At 38.7% G+C, this 10,766-nt stretch overlaps 2 pseudogenes; both read left to right on the plus strand.

Moving 5' to 3' along the window:
* Window positions 534-2,326, plus strand: LOC109715840 (annotated as a pseudogene).
* LOC109715412 lies at window positions 6,105-7,675 on the plus strand (annotated as a pseudogene).

A 10,766-nucleotide genomic window follows, 5' to 3' on the forward strand; every position in this document is an offset into this window, starting at 1 on the left:
ATATAAAAATTAAACTTTGTAGCAATATATTTATAATTTATTATATTTGTAAGACTATTTATGTATTTAACCTTATTTTTTTATGCAATTAGAAAAATTCAAATACACTGCTTTTTTCCTTTCACACTGCCACCGACTATGCCTCATCCCAGGTCAAGTCAAGCAGTGGGGCCCTCTCTTGTAGCAAGCTTTTCAGGTGAAGCCAACAAGGAAAAAAACAAAAAGAAATAGAAAAAAAAATTGTATTATTTAAAAAACCTAAAAAGAAATTTCACATTAATCAAACTTTGCTTCCTCCTTAAGTTTGTTTTCTTCTCCCTCGCCCTCCCCTGCTTACATCCACATACATTTAGGTGGAACCGCACAGTTACCGTATCAACTACACCTCATCTTGAGAGAGACCTTACCTTTTTATCTTTTCTTACTAATATATTATTCTAGTTAATTAGTAATAAAAAGTTTTTATTTTTTATTTTTTATTTAAAAAAGTATTTTTTTTTAATTTAACCATAGTCGAGGGTGATCGTGTATAAATGCGCGAGCTAGCAAGCGCACCGAATTGGAAAAGCAACTTGAGACATAGAAAGAAAGTGAGAGAGAGATGGTGGAGAACTGGGCATGGCTGGGCTCGTCCCTGGCGAGCTTAATGATCCTGTTGCCGATGCTCAAGATGTACTTCCCACATCACCTCCAGTTCTATTTCGCCTGGTACAGCCGCAAGCTACTGGCCTTCTTTGATCCGTATCTTCACTTCACCATACCGGAGTTCGTGGGCGAGCGCATGAAGCGCAGCGAGGCCTTCGGCGCCGNGCGACCGCCTCCTCCTCAGCATGGGCGATAACGAGGAGCTCACCGACGACTTTCAAGGCGCCAGGCTCTGGTGGTCCTCCCGCTCCCACCCCGTCGAACCCAGCCGCTCACCCTGGTAATACAATTATTATATATAAAAAAACAACTTTCTCCCCCAGCTTATGCTTTTCTCATGTAGTAGACAAAAAAGCCTGTTGCGAAATATAGAAAATGATTTAGAAATAGTCTTAACGAAAATTTCGGCTGCTTCAGGTATCAGACGCAGCAGGTGGAGCGGCGGTACTACCACCTGAGCTTCCACAAGCGCCACCGCGAGCTGGTGATCGATTCCTACCTCTCGCACGTCCTCCGGGAGGGCCGCGCGGTGACGGTGAGCAACCGCCAGCGGAAGCTCTTCACCAACATCGAGAGCAGCCACTGGGACTTCGGCTTCAAGCGGTCGCCGTGGAGCCACGTCCCCTTCGAGCACCCGTCGACCTTCGACACCCTCGCCATGCCCCCGGCTAAGAAGAGCGACATCATCGACGACCTCATCGCCTTCTGCAACGGAAAGGACTACTACGCCAAGATCGGCAAGGCGTGGAAGCGCGGGTACCTGCTGTACGGGCCCCCCGGGACCGGCAAGTCGACGATGATCGCCGCCATGGCCAACTTCCTCGACTACGACATCTACGACCTCGAGCTGACCGCCGTGAAGTCCAACACCGAGCTGCGCAAGCTCTTCATCGAGACGACCGGCAAGTCGATCATCGTCATCGAGGACATCGACTGCTCGCTCGACCTGACCGGCGACCGGAAGGTGAAGAAGAAGAAAAGCGCGGACGACAAAGAAACTGAAGACAAGAAAAACGCGCAGCCGCCGCTGCCGCCGGGGATGGAAGATAGGGAGAAGAACAAGGTGACGCTGTCGGGGCTGCTGAACTTCATCGACGGGCTGTGGTCGGCGTGCGGCGGGGAGAGGATCATCGTGTTCACGACCAACCACGTGGAGAAGCTCGACCCGGCGCTGATACGGCGGGGGAGGATGGACAAGCACATCGAGATGCCGTACTGCTGCTTCGAGGCGTTCAAGGTGCTGGCGAAGAACTACGCCGACGTGGAGGAGCACGATATTTTTGGGCAGATTAAAGAATTGCTGGAGGAGGTGAAGATCACGCCGGCGGACGTCGCGGAGAGCCTGATGCAGAAGTCTGAGGACAAGGGCGTGGTTGAGCGGCTGGAGAACCTAGTGCGGGTGTTGAAGTCAGCGAAGGAGGAAACGGAGAAGGGAGTGGCAAATGGTAGCTGTAGTGGGGAGGAAGAGGGGGAGATAGTGGAGGATAATTGACTGGTACCTGGGATTTTGCAATTTTGTGTTCTAGACTTAGATGATTTCAGTGACCGTATGAAATATTAAATAACTTTAAAAAAAACAAAAAACAAAAATTTAGCGAAACAGTTGGGATTCATTTGTGGGAGAATAGTCATGGACAGTCCTGGTAATATTATTAATAAAATTATCTCCAGTCTAATCATATTTCTCCTTGGTGTTTGAGTTTGGACTGAATTTTGATTGTGGATTTTGATATGAGATTAATGTGAAACTAAATTTCAAACTAAATGATAATAAGTTACGTCTCGCGTCCAGAATTGCTGCGGACGCTTTCGAACGCGTTAATAGATCCGCTGAAATGAACGAAGATCACGCCATACAACAAAAACCTATTAACCTTTCTATAAGTCCACAACCAAAAAAAAGCATTTCTTAATAGTCGACAACTAAATAAACATCAGAGTACATAAAATATATATGGCAATAAGTATATCCTTCATATCACTATATCAATATCAATTGCACATATATATTATCTCCCGCAGCGAACATACGAATACAAGTACATGCCTCACATTCCTCACTAGCGTATAAAATACCATGATGCTATACATAAAACTATCTACAGGAGTCCGTACTTCTAGCAGTGGCAATTAAGGTAGAAGATATTTATCTAACTTGCTATCTCTTTAACTAGATTTGCCGTTAATGTTGCAGGCTCGGAAAAAGAATTAATAAAGGAGGACGTATGAACTATAATTAGGATAGCTCTTAATGGGTATAGTCGACGACACGATCAACATCACTAGATCTATTAGAGAAAAAAATAGTAAATAGTAAGCGAGTAACAAAGAATAATATGAACTGAAAATAAAAATAATTATTATGCCTCTCTCTATATCTGTAGAAATAAACAAACAGTGATTATACCTACTATAATATCTCGAAAAGTAATAAACAACCTCACATGTATCAACTAAAGTATCTAATAAGTCATAAGACCCGATCGCACTTGTCGGCTCATAGGTCCGGCCAAGTTTGCGCCGCCGCGTGCCTGGTAACCAATCTTGACTTGGTGGGCCGGCTCGCATGTGTATGCCTAGCACATCTAGTCAGCCACGACAGCTCCAAAGGGGTATTCGTGGAATGCGATCCTTATTGAGTATCATAATATATCCTGACACCTTCTTCTGATTGGCAGTGGAGAGTCGAGGTAGTGAATTGAAAAGGTTACTAGGGTTTCGTTGATATCAGGAGCTTTGCTTCATGCCATGTAAAATTTGAGAATAGGATATATTCTTTAGTGGTCAAAGTACAGGATATATATAGCCATATTTGCTAATATGTACAAGAAGCAAAATTAGTAAAATTCCCTATAATCTCTCAACATAATATATCACACAAGCACCCAACTAATTCCATATTTATAGTTTGGTCCCAATCTTTGCAACTCATCTAATTCCATATCTAACAGTGATTGTAGCACCGACCGTCCCTAGAGCAAGTGGCAAAGGGCTTGGTGGTTGGTACCCGAGACCCAAGATCGAATCCTAGTTGATTCACATTTCTAGCTAAGTTTATTTCTAAATGAAATAAACGAAACGGGTAGCGTGCTACCTATCTCTCTAAAAAAAAACAGTGATTGTAGCCTAAGATTTTTCATTCGGACCCATTGTAAGGTCCACAAAATGGTAATCTTAAAGTAGTTTTTACCTTTGTTAGTTAATTCGTGAATTATTCGCGATTTATTAAAAATCAGAATTAAACGGTTCGTTTACGATACGGATTTTTTTTTTATAAAGAAAGAAAAAATTAATTCCGAAATTTATGGTCAGCGCGAATAATCAGGAATTATCACGAATTATTAAAAATATAATAAAAAAATTTATAATTTTTATTTTCTAAATATAAAATTATTTATATTTTATATCTTATACTTTTATATTTTATAATAAATACTGTTTTTAAGGTCGAATTTCTCAACGAATTTAAAATAGAAAAACCGAATTTTATCCGCGCATATATCCATACTCGAATTTTCCAGAATCCAAATAAACTAATCTAATGGTTTCTACTATCCATAAAGGATTGAATAAATGCTATTCGACCTATGGTCCATCTTGCAGGTACGATTTCTTTGAATAATATAAAAGAAATATGTAGCAATAATATTTTCACCGCAAAGAACTGTTATTAATTTTGATTTTTGGTAACAATTTTTTTGATTTATATTATTAGTAGAATTGTAACATTTTTCCAAGTTTTGATGACAATTAATAATTCGAACTTAAAAACCTTCTCTTCTTCTAACTCATCTAAGTATTCTTTTTCTGCTAAACTTAACAGTAAAATAATAATTATTTTTAATATTTAGCTTTTCAATATCTTGCTTGGATATTGGAGTGAAAATGAATTATAACGGCAAACTAGAATGATGATTTTTCACGATTACAGAACAGCAATCACATTCCGAACACAAGCGGCATACAAAGCATCTAATTAACCTCTCAATCGAGCTACGTTCTTATAATCCAAACTGAAATGATAATAATTCATCTTTAATTACTTTTATATTTTAAAATAAGAACCACAAAATGTCATTCTTACTATCTTATTATGTATTATTATATTAATTATAATATACTTTATTAATTCTGATTTCAATTCCTATTCAGCGTGATGAAAAGACCGCAAAAAGTGACAATTGAAATCAAAAAACTCCACCACCGTCCCTAGTGCAAGTGGCAAAGAGTTTGATGGTTGGTATCCGAGGTTCTAATTCGAATCTCTTATTCTTCACTTTTCAGTCTAAGTTATATTCTAAATGAAATAAAAAAACGGACGGATAGCATCTATTACTCTCTTAAAAAAAAAAAAAAAAAAAAAACCGGTCAAAGAGTGAAAAATCAAAACAAACCCGGCCTTTTCTTTCAAACCTGCTCCTGACATGGATGTTAATCTCGCTCCAGATCAATGTCAAGCTGTGGTCCCACTCTCCCAACCTTTAATGCGTTGATGCATTTCTTTTTCCACATCACTTGACATGTATTAGGTAGCTAGGGAACAAAAATGGACCCTTCAACTTTATTTATTAATTTTAATATATCTTTAATTATACTTTCTTTGCCGAGTTATTTTGATTAGTTAAGCTAAAAATTTTGTCAAATATTAACGTTCATTCAGCCATTACTTATTAAAATATTTTTGTGTAATCACTAAATGAGAAATAAATTTATTAAATTATTAGTATAGTAATCAATAATTAACTGTAATAGCGCTCTCAAATTTTTTAGATTAAAAGCATACATTCTTAGCACGCTTGTAAACTAGGGTTGATAAAATTTTAAAATAGTTTTAGTACAAATAAAAAAAAAGTAATAGAGAAAAGGATGTAAAGTTTATATCATAATCTAGAGGTACTGTAAGATAATTGCTCATTTTTTACTGAAATATTTTAAGATGTGAATTAAATGGTATCCGCCTGTCACATTAGAAACTTTCATGATTTTTTTTTCTTTACAATTGAGCAGGAGTAAGCATTAATCAGTTCAGTTTGATTTTTATATTTTTTTAAAATCCAAATCTCATCAAGTAAGAACTGAACCGACTGAATTGTAGATCTTTGGCGGCTCGTTTATTGATTTTAGTAAAAATTTTTATTTGATTTTAATATTATAAACTACTAAAAATAATATATATATCATGATTAATTTATATTAAACCTATTACTAAATAATAATAATAAAATAACATACTAATTACTTACATTAATTATTAAAACTAATATACTATTTTTATAAATTAAGCTAATAGTATATAAATTTACAAAAGTTAATTTATTTTATTGGTTTTTTCAAGCTGGGAATTCAGTTCGCAAGGACTAATGCTCACCTCTTTAGTTGAGGTTCTATTTTCATCTATATAAATGCACAAGCGCGGAATTAGGACGGCAATTGAGACTTAGAGAGAGAGAGAGAGAAGGATGGAGAAATGGGCTTGGTTGGGTTCCGGCGTGGCGACTGCATGCTTCTGGTGGGAAATGCTCAAGATGTACTTCCCTCATCAGCTCCGGTTCTATGTGGGCTGGGCAGCCGCAACTTCTGTCATTCTTGATCCGTATCTTTACTTCACCATCCCGGAGTTTGCGGGGAGCGCAATGAAGCGTACGAGGCCTACGGTGCGTCAAGGCCTACCTCTCCGCCTCATGCTCGCAGCGTCGCCCAGTTTCAGGGTTGAGATCGCAGGACAGCGACCGCCCCCTCCTCAGCATGGGCGCGCCACGAGGAGCTCACCGACGACTTTCAAGGCGCCAGGCGTCTGGTGGTCCTCCCGCTCCACCCGTCGAACGCAGCCCCTCATCCTGGTAATCAGTTACATATAAAAAAAACAACTTTCTCTCTAACAGCTAGCTTTAGATTTTTTTTTTTTTTTTTTTTTTGCATGGTATTAAATCTTTATTGTAATTCTTTCTATTATTTCGAATCTACTTACAACTTTTGATATTGAGATTGTAGGATTTGCATCAAGTATAAAGTAGATTTTCCAGCTTAGGAAACTACTTCTGTGTTTGTATGAAATAAATTAATCTAATAGAAAATGATTCAGATATAACCTTAACTGTTTCAGGTATCAGACCCCACAAGTGAACGGCGGCGTACTACACCTGAGCTTCCATAACGGCCACCGCGAGCTGGTGATCAACTCCTACCTCTCGCACGTCCTCCGGAGGGCGCGCCCGTGACGGTGACGAACCGCCAGCGGAAGTCTTCACAAACATCAAAAGCAGCCACTGAACCAGTCCCTTCGAGCACCCGTCGACCTTCGACACCCCGCGCATGCCCTGGCTAAGAAGGCGCGAGATCATCGGCGACCTCATCGCCTTCCGCAACGGAAAGGACTACTACGCCAAGATCGGAAGCATGGAAGCGGCGGTACCTGCTGACGGGCCCCCCGGGACAGAAGTCGACGATGATCGCGCCATGGCCAACTTCCTCGACTACGACATCTACGACCTCGAGCTGACCGCCGTGAAGTCCAACACCGAGCTGCGCAAGCCTCTCATCGAGACGACGGGCAAGTCGATCATCGTCATCGAGGACATCGACTGCTCGCTCGACCGACCAGCGACCGGAAGCGAAGAAGAAGAAAGCGCGGACGCAAAGAAACTGAAGACAAGAAAAACGCGCCGCCGCCGCTGCCGCGGGCATGGAAGATAGGGAGAAGAGCAAGGTGACGCTGTCGGGGCTGCTGAACTTCAATCGACGGGCTGTGGTCGGCAGTGCGGCGGGAGCGGATCACTCGTGTTCACGACAACCACGTGGAGAAGCTCGACCCGGCGCTGATTACGGCGGGGAGGATGGACAAGCACATCGAGATGCCGCTACTGCTGTTTCGAGGCGTTCAAGGTGCTGGCGAAGAACTGACCCGACGTGGAGGAGCACGATATTTTTCGGCGCAGATTAAAGAATTGCTGGAGGAGGTAAAGATCACGCGGCGGACGTCGCGGAGAGCCTGATGCAGAAGTCTGAGGACAGGGCGTGGTTGAGCGGCTGAGACCTGTGCGGGTATTGAAGTCGGCGAAGGAGGAAATCGGAGAAGGGAGTGACAAATGGTAGTGGGTAGGGGGGAGAGGAGATAGTGGAGGATAATTGAGTGTGTGGATGTATTTTGCCAATTTATATTGGTTTGCGGTACTTCTCTTTGCTCTCATTTATCGGATTATGTAAAAGAGTAAGAAATATAATAACAAAATAAAAAAAAAAACAAAAAGGAATAGTACCTTATTTTCACATATATTAACGAACAGTTGGCATCCAGTTGTTGAGAATAAACATCACCAGTCCCGGTAATATTAATAATAAAATTATTTTCAGACATAACCGTATTTCTTTCAATAGCAACTTCAAATCAACGAAAACGAAGAAAAAAAAACTACAAGTGCCAACTCGAGATTTACTAACATGCGAAAATTCAATAATGTCCTATCTGTGAATAACACTTTGTATACCATAATTAATACTGCAATAACACTGCTTGATTTTATTTGTATCATTCAAGTGTTTTTAAAATTACTATCCGATTTCGATAAGAATTTTTTCATTTACTCATTAATATCTGAGTTTGGAATGAATTCCATTACTGATGTAAGATCGATCCGAGGTTTGAATTCTACAATAATATAATAATAATAGCGTCGTAATTGACTCAAAGATGAGTCCAATCGCGATTTTATTGATTGGCAATCCTGTGCTACTCTAAATTAAGAAATTGATGAAAATTTTATTAAAAATCAGAACCGCAACTCAGGCACCTTTATAATAATAGAGAGGAAATCATACATGAGGAGCTTGACTGAAGACATCTATACTGTTTTGAATTTTTCTATTTTAAAAATTTTTGTTCTCAAATGATTCTTTCTGTATTATCTTTTATGAGCTTGGTTCAAGAATAAAGGTCGCATTCAAAATGCACAAATTAAAGGCTCCATTTACTTATCAATCACTTTAATTAATTGTATTGTAATTTCTAATAGCTTCTGCTTTGTACTCCACCATTTACTCCTCTTTTTTTGTTTAAGAAATGATTAAAAGCTGAAATTGAGTCTTTTATTTTAGTTTGTCAGTTACATTTGTCGGATGAATCAACAAATGTTCATATTGAGATGCAGATGAAAGGGATAAAAAAGAAAAAAAAAAAAAACAAAATGTTTACATATATTTCAACGTATGAGATGTAAAATGAACTTTTCTTGCGCTCACCGATCGTCTTCTAGAGCAAATGGCAAAGAGCTTGGTGGTTGATACCCGGGTCCAAGTTTGATTCTAGTTGATTCACATTTTCAGCTAAGTTTATTTTTAAATGAAATAAACGAAACGATAGCGTGCTAGCCTATAATCTCTCTCTCTCATCTCACAAAAAAAAAAAAAAAAAAAAAAATTCTTGCGCTCTAAATCCTCAACCCATATACGTACGTTTCAAACCTTCAAGTACAATTTGCTCGGGGCCAATCCCCATACACTTCAAAGCTCACTAATTGCACACCTACCAGCTGCTCTTCTAATTTATTTTGTTTGCAGAGTTTTAGTTTAGATTCAAAATTTGTGAGATACTGCTGTAAAAATGGCTCCTATTAATATCCTTTTTGAAATTAAAGGCCAATCTCTTTGCCCTCTCTTGTCCTACACCAAGCCTCTCCGCCGCGCCTCCCTTGTAAGAAAATCATTATGTACAAACTCGAATGAACTCCGAATCTTTAGTTGAAATGGTTACAAAATGGTCGGCCTAAACTCCTAGCGACGTCAGGGTTATCGTGGTGCGGTGTGATTCTTCATATCTGAATACGTCCGATAGTCAATAACCTGTTAAGGAACATGTTAAAAGTGTCCGAAGTATTTCTACGCCGAAAATCGTTATTGTGATTCATCTAACCACTACACATATTCATTTCCAAAAATAACCGCCTAAGAGACAGCAAACATTAGAATGTTAGCATTCTAACTTACCAAACTCACACAAGTGACTCCTCTCCTATCTTTATCTATCAAGTGGGTGCAAAGAGACAAGAATCTTATCTGTGGTAGGAATTCAGGTGGATCGAGTCTCGTTCAAAATAGAGAAAGACAGAATTGGTTCTGACATCATGTCAAAGTGGTATAAGGCAGGATCGAACATGGATATTTGAGTTTTTATTTGATTTATGACTGTTGATTTGTGGACTCTGCATGTATAAATATATATGCGAAATTCCCATATATATGATCTGTTATTTGAAAACAGACTTTCGAAACTGCAAAAAGAAGATACTGTATTTGGATAACAAAGTAATTAATGACTTTTGGCAACAAAATATTTTATTTCTTTCTTAAAAAAAAAAAATCTAACAAAAATGTCAACTTTTGGAACCCTAAAAAATCTCATCTCTTTTAAACATCATCTGGGATTAATCGTGGATTAACGCGGAATGCACCGAAGTAACTTTACCATTGGGTCGTTTTGGTTTACACTATGAACGATTACTAGCAATAAAAAGATGTCCAGATTCTTATTCCTATTCATCCTATTACTAAGAATGTGTTATTCCTTTTGTGTTTGGTTTGGCGAACGGTTATATTATTAGCATATATTTTAAGCTTACAAAAAAATTACAACTAATTTATTTATTTCTTTATTAATTTTAGATAAGCCACCAAAAATATCAACATCTTTAGAAAAAGGGAGAGAGAGAACATAGGTTAGAGGAAGAAAGAGCATAATTAAAGAAATAAGAAGAGAAATAGAGTTGAGATTAGAGGGAGTGAGAGAGTTGAGATTTTAGAAAAAGAGGGAAAAGAGAGCTTAGTTTAGAGAGAGAAAAAGAGTTGAAGTTAGAGAGAAAAATAGGTTTAGAGAGAGATATGAGGTTAGAGTTAAGAAAATAATACCAAAATAGCCGGCGCGGATAGAGAGAAAGAAAGAGATTAGACATATTATGATTATCCAATCCATTAATATGATGATACTCACCCTCCCTCAAGGAAAATGAAATTAGTACTTTGGGATAATCTTATTCCCAAGTATCAATATTACCACTAAATTAATAGTGCGTTTAGCCAAACACCGTCATATTTTTGTTATTCCTTTTGGATTATTGGGAATCTAAAAAGAA

Source organism: Ananas comosus, linkage group 9, assembly GCF_001540865.1.
Source record: "Ananas comosus cultivar F153 linkage group 9, ASM154086v1, whole genome shotgun sequence".
Taxonomy (NCBI): domain Eukaryota; kingdom Viridiplantae; phylum Streptophyta; class Magnoliopsida; order Poales; family Bromeliaceae; genus Ananas; species Ananas comosus.